General features: G+C 36.2%; 1 protein-coding gene across 2 annotated transcripts in view; it reads right to left on the minus strand.

Annotated features, from left to right (window-relative positions):
- The window catches only part of COL8A1 (collagen type VIII alpha 1 chain), an 86,366-nt gene that overhangs the window by 56,931 nt on the left and 16,105 nt on the right, over positions 1-13,330 (minus strand). For both annotated transcript variants that reach the window (XM_027727592.2, XM_027727591.2), the window contains exon 2: positions 12,716-12,842. The gene's annotated coding sequence lies outside the window, so the exon portion shown is untranslated. The remainder of the gene's footprint in view (positions 1-12,715; positions 12,843-13,330) is intronic.

The raw sequence follows: 13,330 nt of genomic DNA on the forward strand, positions 1-13,330 counted from the left end.
AAATGGCAAATACCTGGAATCTCAACTTCTATGGCCTTACTCAGCTGAATACAGAACAGCAACACAAATTAATTCTGTTGCTTTTTGTTATGGGTGTAATGGAATCAAGAGAAGTGATTGTCTCCCTTTTTTTTTTTTTTAAAGTTGGGTAGCAGAAGAAACATCCTGCTGAAAGTGTACCAGAAGTGATTGTGAGAAGGACTACAAAAACGTCTGCTAACTCAGTTAGTGTTTATTTCCAGATATCCTACTATTATTGCATTTTTAGCCATTTATCTTTTTCTTTTCCAAGATGTGACTCACTGAAGTATGTTTCCTAGCTGCACTGCAATCTTTGTAGTACAAAACAGAAACAGAACATGTCTGGGTTTTACTTCAAACTTCATCTCATAAACATTGTGCAAAGACCCCATGTAAACACCCTAATTGAGTTAGCATTTGAACTTAGCATAGATTTATTCTTTAATAAATTTAAGGTCTTACAGATGCCAATAAACCAGTCTGTTTCATGAGCAGAGCAAACTGAAGTCTGGGTAGAAATAAATAGATGCTAACGATTTCACAGTTTCATATCCACAGAAAACGGTGAATGGTATCCCAACAAATGATGTGGAAATCGTTGTCTGATCTGTACCTATCACTTTACAAGAAGGCTTTTGCTTCCTCTCAGGAAGCACTTGTCTAGTGGGAACTGTGCTGTCCTATTTTTGGCTACATTTATGATGGGAAATTAACGGAGTATCTAGGAACAGGGTATTTTGGTTTAAATGCAAAAATAATTACTTGTACCGCTTCTGTTGTCTCTCTTAATTATTTCTTGCCCTGTCTTGTATTTAGCAGTGGAGGTAGCTTGTTTCCTTTTAGAAATTTTTTTTTTTTGTCTGGTGAGGAAGTGACTCAAAACACAAACATATTGTCAAGTCCAATGACCTGTGAAATCAGTCAGAAATCATAAGGAATTAACTGCAGGAAATTAATTACAAAATATTAAAGCCTTCTCATTGCTGCTTTAGCTGTGTTTCTGCATTAGAATCTTTCTATTAGATAATTATACGAAAAGCAGAATCTGAGTTCCCCTACCAAACCAATAAAACAAATGTGAACTATTAGGTATGAATTTACATACAGTTTAAGAGAAACACTTAGTTTGAAATGTTCATTAGACCTTGCCATGGAAGTGGGAACCTGCTTTAAGAAACCATATACCCTATCTCCAAAATACAGCAACTTTAAAACTTGGATGAAATCATAGGATAAATCCAAGATAGTTTTAAAAAGGAAGGAAGAAGAAAGAAGAGAAGGAGATAGAAAGATGAATGACAACTTAGTTGTGTGAGAACAGGCTTGGAGTTCAGGTCTGTATTTTTTTTCTTTATGCTTTTTAGAGACTTTGCATCTCAAAATATCCTTAAAGAAGAGAAAGCAGTGTATCTGACAAATTATGTCCTCCTGGTTCAAGGGAAGTGTTCATGTCAAACGAACACGAAGAGGGAGCCTGAATATTGTGCAGTCAAAGACACTACTATCTGGGGAAATTATCCTGCAGAGACTGATTGTGCTAAACTAAATACTGTCACTCATGTTAAGCTCACTGGACAAATATTACTTCGTAATATGCAAGCTTTGGTAAATTAATGAAAGCAGTTACAAAATTGAGGTCTTCCTTCTCTGTCAAAAGAAAGCTATAAGGTTTCTTTTTCTCTTGGAGAAACTCTGTCTTGACTGCATGGATGAAGGGTGGAGCAGAAGAAGCGATACCTGCTAGTAGCACTGCGTATTTATTTTAGCAACTGTTGGGTGGCTGGCAGAGCTTAAGTGTCATATCTGACAGAGAAGGGAGACCAAGTGTTATTAGCAAGTAACACTATGTTTGCTTTGTGTGGGAGCTAAAACGTCACTGAAATTTTTTGTTAGAGGACTTGGCTATGACCTCCACAATCAAAACTTGCCCTCTGCTCCTCACAGTTAGGTGCTGTCACCAATCTTTCACACCTGAAGAATGACAGTGGTTGCTGTTTGTAGAGCTGGGGGGGCTGTCGTCATAGCGGCATTGCTAAAATACCTGACAAAGCTCTGTGGGCCGAGCTGGTGCTGCAATGGACAGCACAAACAGCAGTGAGGTTTTCATGAGCTTTCGTAGTCTCTACTGCTTGTCACAAATTGCACTTTATAGTGAGCTGTGTTCCATGATGTAGAGCTGCTAAAGGAGCTGGGATGAGGCAGCAGCTACAAAATAAATGGCATGGAATATCAACTGAAGCTTAAATGGAAATGGTTTATGTCAAGCTGACTTCTGTTGGAAGACACATACGAACAGCTGCTTAACCACAAAGGTTTTCAATTGCTCTGTTCAGTGTAAAATTCTCAAGGCTTGTTAAAGAAGGTAGTTTGCACACATGTAGTGATACAGAATCATGAAGCTGCTCACAACTGAATTTGAAATCATTTGCCTTACACAGGTTCTGTCTGGTGAATGTCTTTTGCTGTCTTGAGAGGGAATGAACCAGTTTGTAATATGGCTCTGCAGCAAGTCTTTCCAGGAACAACATAATTGCATTACAAAGTTATTTTACATGTGAAAAAAATATTATAAACAAATCACAGTTGTATTTACTTGATTTCATCTTCTTCACTGGACTGTTTCAAGGCAATGCCATCATTGAGCTTGGAAGCTGTTGCAAAGTATTTGTTAAGATGCCTGACGTGCTTATTCATGAGAATTTGGACTTCGTTTTTTTTCCTCTGCTTCTATCAAAGTAGTAGCTTAAACTGTGGGATTATCTGTCTCAGTGAGAGAAGGAAGCACCATCCCTCTCCATTCTAAAGGATAATGAGAGGAAAACAGGAAATGTACCTCAAGAAAATGTTTCTCCTGTGTTCTAACACACAGTGGCTCATTAAACCAGCTTCATTTATTTTGGATGTGCTTGGGTGCAAATCAGATAGCTTTAAGCAGTGTTATATTGGTCATCCATATCTCTGTTTTATACCTACCTACTAAACTGACTGTGGTGTATTTGGGGATCTGTGCTTTCTGGGCTTTTTTTGGGGTGTTCTAGCTTTTGGTTTTTGCTTTTGTTTGTTTTTCTGATTATGAATTCCTAAATGAGCAGATAGACAAATTATGTGATTTCTACAAATTAGGAAAAAAGATTTTGCTTCTTCTGGATGGGAGTGGAAATTGTGCAAGTGCCTAGAAGTCCTCCTCTTTTCAATTTTATGCATCTTGCACAAGCACTGGCAAACATCTGAATAGTTTGGTGCTTATATAGGAAAAAAGCCTGCAAATCTGATTTCTCTCCCCTCTGACTTTTCAGGGGAATTGTGCTTTTTAGTAAGTTTTCTGTTTGACTGTGCCTTTGATGGAATAGATAGAAATATTACAGACAGTAACTTCCATGCATAGCTCTAAGGAAGAGATTCTTTATTGTAATTATAATTATTATTATTCCCAGTTGCTGTGACTGTTGATTCAAAAGGAAGTTGAATATTGAGTAGATATTAAAATTCCTTGCAGTATTACTGTACTGTCTTTACCCTGAAGCTACTGTCTCAAGCTCTAACAGGGGACTTGCCCAAGCTGCAATCCTATCCATAAACATCACCTTCACCAGAAGTGTATGAATGTTCTTTACTTGACCTCCTGTCAGAGTGTAGATTGAAACTTAGTTTAGGATACCTTATAATTTGCTTGCCCCATCCATCATAATGGATGGAGCTTGCCCCACTCAAATGGGACGTTTTCCATTGCCTTCCCAGAAACTGTCTTTCCACAGCTTAGTAGGAAAGAATTAATTGAAAATCTAAATTTGCCAGCAAGTGAAACAGCACAGATGTGTCCAATGGGACTTCACTGAAAGCAGGAAGTATTGTGTGCTGATGGGACCAATGATTACTGTGTTGCTAACTAATAATAATTCAGCCTTGCCAGATACTCTGAATTATTTTTTTCCTTTTCTTAGAAGCAACAAGTATATATTTTTCTACTCATGTCACAATTAAAAAAGCCCTTTTTATATGACTGGCATAACTTTAAAAATATAAATTGGATGTCATTTGATGACCATCAGGTTTTCTGTAGTTCAGGACAAACATCTTACACTTCACAGGATATTTGTTCTGATTTTCTCCTTTGTGAATCTTCTTATAGTTCTTTAAACAAAGTCTATAAAGATCTAATTTTTGCATTTTTTTTTTCACTCCATGTTTGCTTGTCTTTCACTTATTAGCTTTCACTCCTCAAATTAATGCTGCTGAAGTAAGCACCATCCAAGACAGTTACACTAAAATATGAAGGAAAAGGAAGACACTGATTTAGCTCTCTGAATTTTAACTGAAATAAGGTACTGATGCACCTTTTCTGGCTCTACTCTTTTTTTTTTTTTTTTCCTAAAAGAGAAGCAAAAGATTTATTAAAATTACATTGCCTTGTATAAGTTACAAGTTATAGATACTTTCCAGATTTCCACAAATTACTTGTAGAACTATTTCCTTTTCTCTTCTGGATGCTTTAAACACCTTCAAGAACAATTACGTTAAAAGAGAAAGTTCCTTTACTATCAAAGTGTCAGAGACACTAGAACAAATTGGGGCTGAGACAGTTTGGAGGAAATAATACTCCAGCTTTGCACTTCCATTTGTAGTCGGTATAAATGTGTCAAAACAAAGGACACATCCAAGAATATTTTTGTTCCTTCAAAGAAACAGACGGAATTACAACCAAATTCTTTCATCATTTCTGTTTTATATTTGGCCAGTCTTTTGAATTAGGTAACGGAAACTTAATCTTTCCCTGCTGCAAACTGTTTTGCAAGACCAGTGACTATGAAGTCCACCTGCTCAAATTTCAAGAACAAAAAGATATTTCACATTTGTTGTTCTTCTAAGAAAATATTCCAAAGTGCCCTTCAAGAAAAAACTAAACTTCTAGTTCAAGAATTATATTTATCATGACCTATAGTACAATGTTTTCATCAAGATAGCATTATTAAGACTTGGGCTGCTTAGGTTAAAAGGCTGTATTACTCAATCTGACAAGCTTAACACTTCCACTCAGCAAACCACACTTTAAATTCCTGTCTTGACTTACTCTTTAGATGTCTAAAATCCCGCAGGCCGTATTTGGCCTATGGTTCCTGATGAACCACCAGCTTTTGCAGGAACTACAGAGGGATCTCTTCACAAGCACATGTGAGGATTTCATGATGCTGAGTCTGCACACAGCCTGCTGAATGGTAATAAATCCTTTCCAACAACTGCTTTGTCAATAACAGAACTGCTTGGAATGGGCTACTGCGTCTATAGCATGACTGTGAATATTGTACCTATATGTGATAGTGTCCTGGGTCAAGAACATCTCCATATTTTTTTGCTCTTTCTTCAGGCCTTCTTCTTGTGTCCACTTAGTGAAAGGGACATATCACTAGTGACATAGTACTTATTGTTCCTTGCAGGATGTTAATTCAGCAGTCCTTCCAGCCTGGTCTGAGGCAGTCAGTCTCTGGTTTTAACAGATACTCTCCCCAAAGTTCATACTGAAGAATTATCTTATTAAAAATGTTCCAAGGTGGTTAAGCACCTTCAAGGTGAATTCTTCCCATCTGGCACACAAAGAGCAGTCAACAAAAGGAGCCTATTAGAATGTTCTCCAAAAATTGTCTGCTATAGATATTCCATAGTGTGGAATATACTATTTTGGGAGTATCTGTTCCTGTTGGCAGTGTGTCCCTTCTGGATTCCTGAAGGGCCCTGGCACCAAGGAGGAGGAAGAATTCTTGAGCGGAAGAGGCAATAAGAAGAGACAGGAAATGCTTGGCTGGACAGAGGAGGAAAAACCTGCCTGAGAGAGTTTGCCAGAATGTGTCCAAAAGAAATGCTGGAATCTCCCTTCTCAAGAGGCTTCAAAAGCTAAGCATTAGAAAATGTACTGCAGGGAACAATACTGCATTGGCAGGAAAATGAGATGGATGATCTAATTATTTTCCATCTTTAACTTGTCTAAGTCTATGAATAATCCAGATCTTTTTAGCTGCTCTTTTTCTTACTAATTTCCAAAATATTGTAATTTAGGAATTATTATTTTGAAAGAAATCATCTTAATAATTATTTCTTTTAATCCATTAGTTCCGAGGCTCAATAAATTCTGTAACCTGTTCTACTTTTCAAATTTGTAGCCAGGTGTAGCACTAAACTCAGGCAAGCTTGTATAGTTACAGCTGGTTTCTACGGTGCATGTCTGCAGAGTTTTGGGACCAGTCATACTCAAGTTTTTGGTGGTGTGGTATGAGTAATTCTGTGCAAGTGGATAATAATCTTTGGAAAGCCTTGATGTTGTAATTTCCTTCATTCCCTTGCTACCAGAGCTTTTCCCTGATACAGTGACAGCAGGTGTCCCAGTATGTATATGGATGTGATGTAGCATGAGTAGAATTTGTTAAAGACAAGAATACACCACCCATGGGTCTTTAGCAGACTTGGTAGTATTCATTCATTTAATAAGGGAACAAATATATGCAGGATGTTTTTGCTGAATTGTAAATTTTATGGGTTTTGTTGTGCTGTTCACCTAAAAGGTTTAAGGTAATTTATTTGCATGAAGAGCCTTCATCTTTCCCTTATTTCTATAGCCCAAATACAGTGTAGTTTGTATTGTTCCTATATGATTTTTGATTTTACTTGAAATGTTTTATTGTGCCTTTCCCCAAAAAGAAACTTTTATATATAAGCATGTATACACTTGCATAAATATAAGATGAAATATCAGGGAGACACTTAATTCTGTCCCCAGTGTGAAAAGTATTACGTAAAGATTTGCTTTATCTACAGTCCACTGATTGAGTTACCTGTAACTGCTTTGGATCAGCGTCCTAGGACACATAAATAGATTAGGTAAGCAATGGGGATGTCTCTTACAATGAAGTAGGAAGCTTGTAAGTTCTTTAGGACAGAATTCATGTAGCTCTATCCTTGAGTTCAATGAGTATTGCTAAGCATTCTTCAACATGTCATTAGTTGACAAAATCAGTTTGTCATCATATCTCCTTTGTAAAGCAGCATATCGTCAGCGTGTTTTCACAAAAAGGAATTGAAGCACACAAATAAAACTGTACTCAGACTTACATAAGCAGTGGGCGGCCTTGCTCCTGATCAGTGGGAGTATTCAGGGGAGGTTATGTGCCTGAATAATGTGGGTACAAATCTTGCATCCAAATCCTGCATTGAAATGTAGACCTTCTTGGCACACATGGAAACTTGACCCCAGAAATGCCTTGTTTTATAATTTACTCAATAGGAGAGCTCAGTCTAAAAGCAAAATATCAGCATTTACTTTCACTTAGAAGAAACAGCATTAAGAACCTACATCTATCTAAGTATCTACCTGTAAAGCAGAGTTCTCTTTTGGATCCGAGGTAATACAATGACTTGTTTTTGATAGACTTTCAAGCCTGCAATTAATGCTGAGAGCCACTAACTTTTGCTAAACTCATAAAATTGCTAGTCCCTTTGTGAATCTATTACAGAGAACTTGTGTTAGCCATCATAATGAGAAATAAAATTTTCAAAATGTCCATTCATGATGGTATTCATGAATGCTATTTAGAATAGAATTCATGATGCTATTTAGTAATTTGAGAAAATAAGCTTTCGTTTAGCTCCTGCTACAGTGAAACTAGTATGACACACTCAAAACAAGAGCATCCAACAATAAAGCAGAATGGAGAGGATTCTACTTTTGAATTGAAAACATTTTCAGTCTTTTTAAAATTTCTACTACTTTTGCGCAGTAGAAGTTCAACTATCCTGAAGCACTTCAGTGAGAAAAATACTCCTCTGTTTGGTCTCAACATATACGAATTTGAAACCCTATGCCTAGCAACCATAAAAATAAAATGCTATTGGGTTTTGAGATTTTTTAAAGTGATAATTATTTTCAGTATTGCAACTCTAAATTTGACCATCTGATGGAGGGAGTATATCTTTTTAATAAAAAAATTATTTTTGAGTCTAGCTTCACTCTAGAAAGTGGAAGGTTTCAGGCTGTTTCAAGCTATGTGCTTGAATCTTTAAGCATTTTGACAGTCTTATGTGTTTTATCCCTGCACATGCAAACCCACAACTTTCTTATTGAGGATGTGATTGCAAGTTCACTGAGCTCAGACTTTGAGTATAGATTCAAGCTCTTATAAAAGGTATTTACCCTGAAGAATGTGCAGAATCTTTCTTAAAATATGCTAATGATTACTAAAAGAAAGGACTTTTACTGTATGCATGTGAAATATTTAATAGAAATGAACTGCTTCTCCAACTCTGAAAAAAAGACTGCACAGAGAAGCTTTGCCAGATGACACCAGGTCGAGAAGTGCTTTGTGAGAAATGTCTTGGCCTGTTCTAGTCACTGATGAAATTCGCTTTCCACTTCAGTAAGGCCAAAATTTCACAGTTGGATGATGCCCTAGAGATTATCAAGAACACTAAGAAAAATTTCCCATCACCGCTGATTAATTACCCAGAGTAACAAGTGTTCCCCTGGGCAAATTTTTGCCTCAGTTATAGATAAGCAATGTGAATTTTAATGAAGTGCGAACTCTGCAACAGGCAGGATAAAGTCACCATTGCACCATGTGTTCCTGTTGGCACCCTGGTAACATAAAATCTAGAATTATAGTCATTGCTCTCTAATATAATAAAGCTAAGGACTTTAAGGTTACTAATTCAAGTGTATTTTGGGGTGGGAAGGATAAAAGCAGGGAGGAAACACACTCAGAGTTCTAGTAGAAAATAATTTCATGTATGAGAGTTACTTGTAGAGGAACTCAGAGAATGATACCGGCAAGAGCATGGAATAAATCCATGAAAAACCTCCAGTCCTTTCTACAGTACAAATACTGATTTCCTTTTTTTTTTTTACTATTCCTATGTACTTCTACCAATTACTGCATTGAAAGTATTTACTAATGTGCATGAGGACATGTAGTCAATTATCCAAAACAGATGGTTTTTAATTAAAAAAACTATTCCTTTGTTATGATCAATATGTTACAACATGTAATTATCTCATGAATATCACGGTCATATCAGGTTAGTACATCAGAGATGATTCATATAAGTTAGATCTCTGGGAAGATTTGGGATACATGTTCTTTGTCACTTGGTTAAACAAAGCCATTTCCTTTCCCAACATACCTTGCCTCACTTATATTCTCACAACTGGAAAAAAAAAAGGCATTAGTTTAGCTATGCAAATGAAAACTCATTTGGGACATATTTTTGTTCTGCCAATTCATGTTTTTCAATGTCCTCTGCCCTCCTTTATAGTCCTAAGTGAAGAACTGCTTTTCTTAAAATTGGAGAGTGTATGTATTTTTGAACCTTTTTTTTCCTTTTTGTTACTTGTACAGAATGTGAGTTTGAGAGAGCTGGAATAACAGAGACACAAGTGTCTCTTAAAAATCTGCATAGTTTCAAAATTTTGAGTGGGCTTGTTCATAATCCTCCAAGAAGTCCTCTGTGAGTAGGGAAGCATAATTTGTTTCATTGTATAGATACTAAACTTAGAAGAGAAAAAGCTACAGAACTCTAAAAACAGACAGATGGTCCCTAATCCTTGACATGAAAAAGGAAAAATAGTGGTGGTGGAATTAAAAACAAAAAAACAAACAAAAAAAAACCCAACCCAAAACAACTGCCAGCAAACCTATCAGGTTTACTGCTGAGTTTATGCAGGCAAAAGTTTTGATGAATCACAAGTGCTTCTTGAGTTGCCAGTCTTTTCACTTTACTTGCTGTGCATGTAGTGCTGCCCATCACCTGTTGTTAATTATAACATCCTATAAATCTAATGTTAGAAGACACAGTGACTGCACTGGCTTAATGGACACTCTAGGAAAAAAATAATTTTTCAAGAATTTATTCCTGGATGAGCTTCTATGAACCTGGCACTGTCATGAACTGATATTTCTATTAAGAAAAACACTAGTGAATGCCTTTAAACAAATAAGGTCCTGGCTTTATACAATCATTGTGGTTTCAAGCACCATATCAAAAAACACTATGACGGGAAGCTATCATTTAATAAATCAAAATAGCTTGCTTGGTAATAAATATTTTTCTTAGAAACCACAATATTCTCTTTTCTATGCATCCATGACCTTCCAATTCCTGATTTTTTTTTACTGGAGTTACAAAGTAACGTGGGAAATAACTCTGCATGGTGAAATCATTCAGTAAAGCTGTGCCTACACTGTGGTTAGAACAACTTTAAAATGTGTGATTTCAGGCATAGATGATCAAATCCTTCCACTTTTTCAGGTAGCTACAATTTGGCTGAACTGTGCAGTGCTGCCTTTCTGAGATAAGGAAAGCGTTCAGTTTTGACTAAATCATTTCAATTTTATTTCTCAAGCTTTGTATTGTAAAAAAGGGTGAGCAATATTTCCATCTCACAGTATGGGAAAGAGTTTCTTGCCTGTATGGACCCTGAGCATTAAAAAACCCACAACAAACTAAAAAAGGCCATGAATTGTTGCTGTTGACTCTGTGTTCTATGTTGGCTGCTGTTCAGATAACTTCCATTTGTATTGATAAATCAACCTTTGCAGTTAGCAGTGAAAAAAAGCCATTATTTGAAATAGAAAAAACCCAAACCAAACAAACTATACAAAGATGTATACTCTGCTGTCAGTGACAGCTGTCTAAATCCAGACTGGGTCTAGACACAAGTCCTATAAAGACTCGCACGTAAATAACATCTATAAGAAATATACTGTTACATTTACACACAGGTATTCTCACATGTAGAATAACTTGCTGACATAAAATATCAAACTAACTGGCACCTATCTGTTGCCATTACCAAAGACTATAAATTGGTCCAAAATATTTAGTGACAGACATTGCTAAAAACAGACATGCACTTGCATACTTAGTGCCATGGTCTAGTAACCACGGTGGTGTTGGATCAAGGGTTGGACTTGATTATCTCAGAGGTCTTTTCCAATCCGGTTGATTCTATGATTCCATATTTCTATATGAAATCATGCATAAGTAAGTTTCACTTAAAGAATACAAGTAATAAACACTTTTGTAAATAATACTGCTCTATACAAAGTCCTTCAAGTTTTCTAATGTCTGCTAAGAAAGGCATAAAAAAGTTTATACAAGTCTGAAGATTCACCTTGTTTTACTAGAATCTCTTTTATGATGCACTTCTCGGGCAAAGATCACTGTATTCTTCCATTTATCTGTTCCGCAATTATTCAGTATTCTACAACAAGAATGTTTGTGTTCCTGGGTGTGAGATTCCTTCTATAATGAAGTGCAATGTGGATACGAATATATTTGTATAGCTTCAATGACTTACTGGCTCTGCTTGCAAGTAAAAATATGGTTTTGATTATCCTTAAAACTCCTGATTCAACCTACTTTGGGAAAGTTGAGCTATATTGCTTTTTATTGTTCACATGACATAGTGTGCATTCTAGCAGAGATCCAAGGTACTGTACAGTGGACTTGCATCAAAAGGGAAACTGTTGCAGCAAACCTTGATTGGAAGCTGAAACGTAACTTAAGGAATATTAATAACAGAAAGGTATTGAAATTGGTGTTCTGGCTTTAGGCAAATGATTTCTCAGTGGTTCAAAATGCAGGTTTAAGAGATGGATAGGACAAAAATTGCTGAAAGTAAATGAGAAATATCATGAAACCTTGGAAAAAAAGTAAAAATTGGAGTATCATTTGTTTAACAGCCAGACTTTAAATGACCTCAAAGAACTATGTTCCGTGTTGGTTACTGTCTTCTAATGGAATTCCATTACTTTGAAAGCAAATGTGGAGCCCACGACAGCTTTGTATACTAAGGAGAATACAACTATCCTCTAGCTGATCTTCCTGTACACCTATCTGTATTTTTTTTTTTCCTTTTCCTCTTGTCTGTAGTGGTGATTATATGAAAACCCATTTAAATCTTATCTGAAGCATCTTTAAGATTCACGGTAATATATTGTGGATGTTGTGTGATTCTGTTAGGGCAATGGACAGAAAACTAACCCTTACTTGATTACTGATATGCCAGGAAAGGAAGGGATACAGTAAAGCCATGTGAGGGTAGAAAACTTTCTGAAAATCTTTTTTACATAGCTTAGTTCTGAAGATAGTTGTGTCTTTGCATCCTTATGGGCCACCTGCTTTGTTTTATTCTTTATTACAATTCTGCAACTGACTGCCTTCCCATCTGCATCCTAAGTTGCATGTTCCTATAACATGCTGTGACTACATCAGGCCTGCGTTGTGTGCAGTTCCTTTCTTAAGGGAAAACATGATGCTATTAACCAGTGACTGGTTAAGTAGGCTTTCATAAATGCAGTTTTTCATGCTGAGTAATATTTCTGAAATAACCTCCTGTATGGATACTCATCCCAGTAAATAGAAACTTATCTCAATTTGTGCATGAAAAGCAGTTGATGTCCTTGGCAAAGGCTCTCTCTCTCAGAATAATATCCTGACATCTTCTGGCTTTGCTGAATGGAGAAGTTCTCTCCTCATCTTTGACTTGAGGGCAGCATTCTCATGTAGCTTCCAGTCTTTGCCTCTTAAAATGTTTTACAAGATAGATCCTTTTTAATGGCTATATTTTTTCCCAGGAAATGAAACTTTGAAAGACATGTTAATTGCATTGTTTCAGCCTTAGACTTTTTCTGTAATTATGGAAGAAAATTACCTCAGTTTAACAGGAGAGTGCTTCACTCTACCGATTCTGATATCCAGACTCAACATCCAGTAATGAGGAGATCATAACAGTGCTGAGTATCAAATTTGAAGGATTCTGACAATCTGCATTTTCTTTTCTAGAAAGAGAAGGGAAGAAAGAAGGTATGTTAATAGCCTTCAAAAAGGCAGGACAGCAAAAAGATATTTTTTACTTTACTAGAATAAATAAGCTACATAAAGTTTATTTTATTTTCTTATTTTAATATTTTTTTATGTTAATACATTAAATAAACATGAAACAGCACAGAAAAACCATGTTTAAAACTGTTGCTCACATTACAAAGAGACCATGAAGGGCTCACATTTTGGTTTGTTTTATTTTTGTGAGTAATATCATCTCTATTCCCCCATTATGCGTCTGTGTAGCTCTATAATTCACAGTCAACTGTGAGTTATTTTCTCATTGGACAACTTTGGATACTACAAAGGATCGTTATTTCTAGTTTTACATAGCTAATTTTTCTCTCCTCAACATCAGGCAGTTTCAAGCTTGTTCAGAATTTTGAACAAGCGAAAGCTGGAAAAATGAGAGAGAAAACTGAAATACTTCACTGTACAGTGTAAA

The sequence above is a fragment of the Pipra filicauda genome, unplaced genomic scaffold (assembly GCF_003945595.2).
Source record: "Pipra filicauda isolate LSUMZ 115617 unplaced genomic scaffold, ASM394559v2 scaffold64_size3178608_pilon, whole genome shotgun sequence".
Classification (NCBI taxonomy): domain Eukaryota; kingdom Metazoa; phylum Chordata; class Aves; order Passeriformes; family Pipridae; genus Pipra; species Pipra filicauda.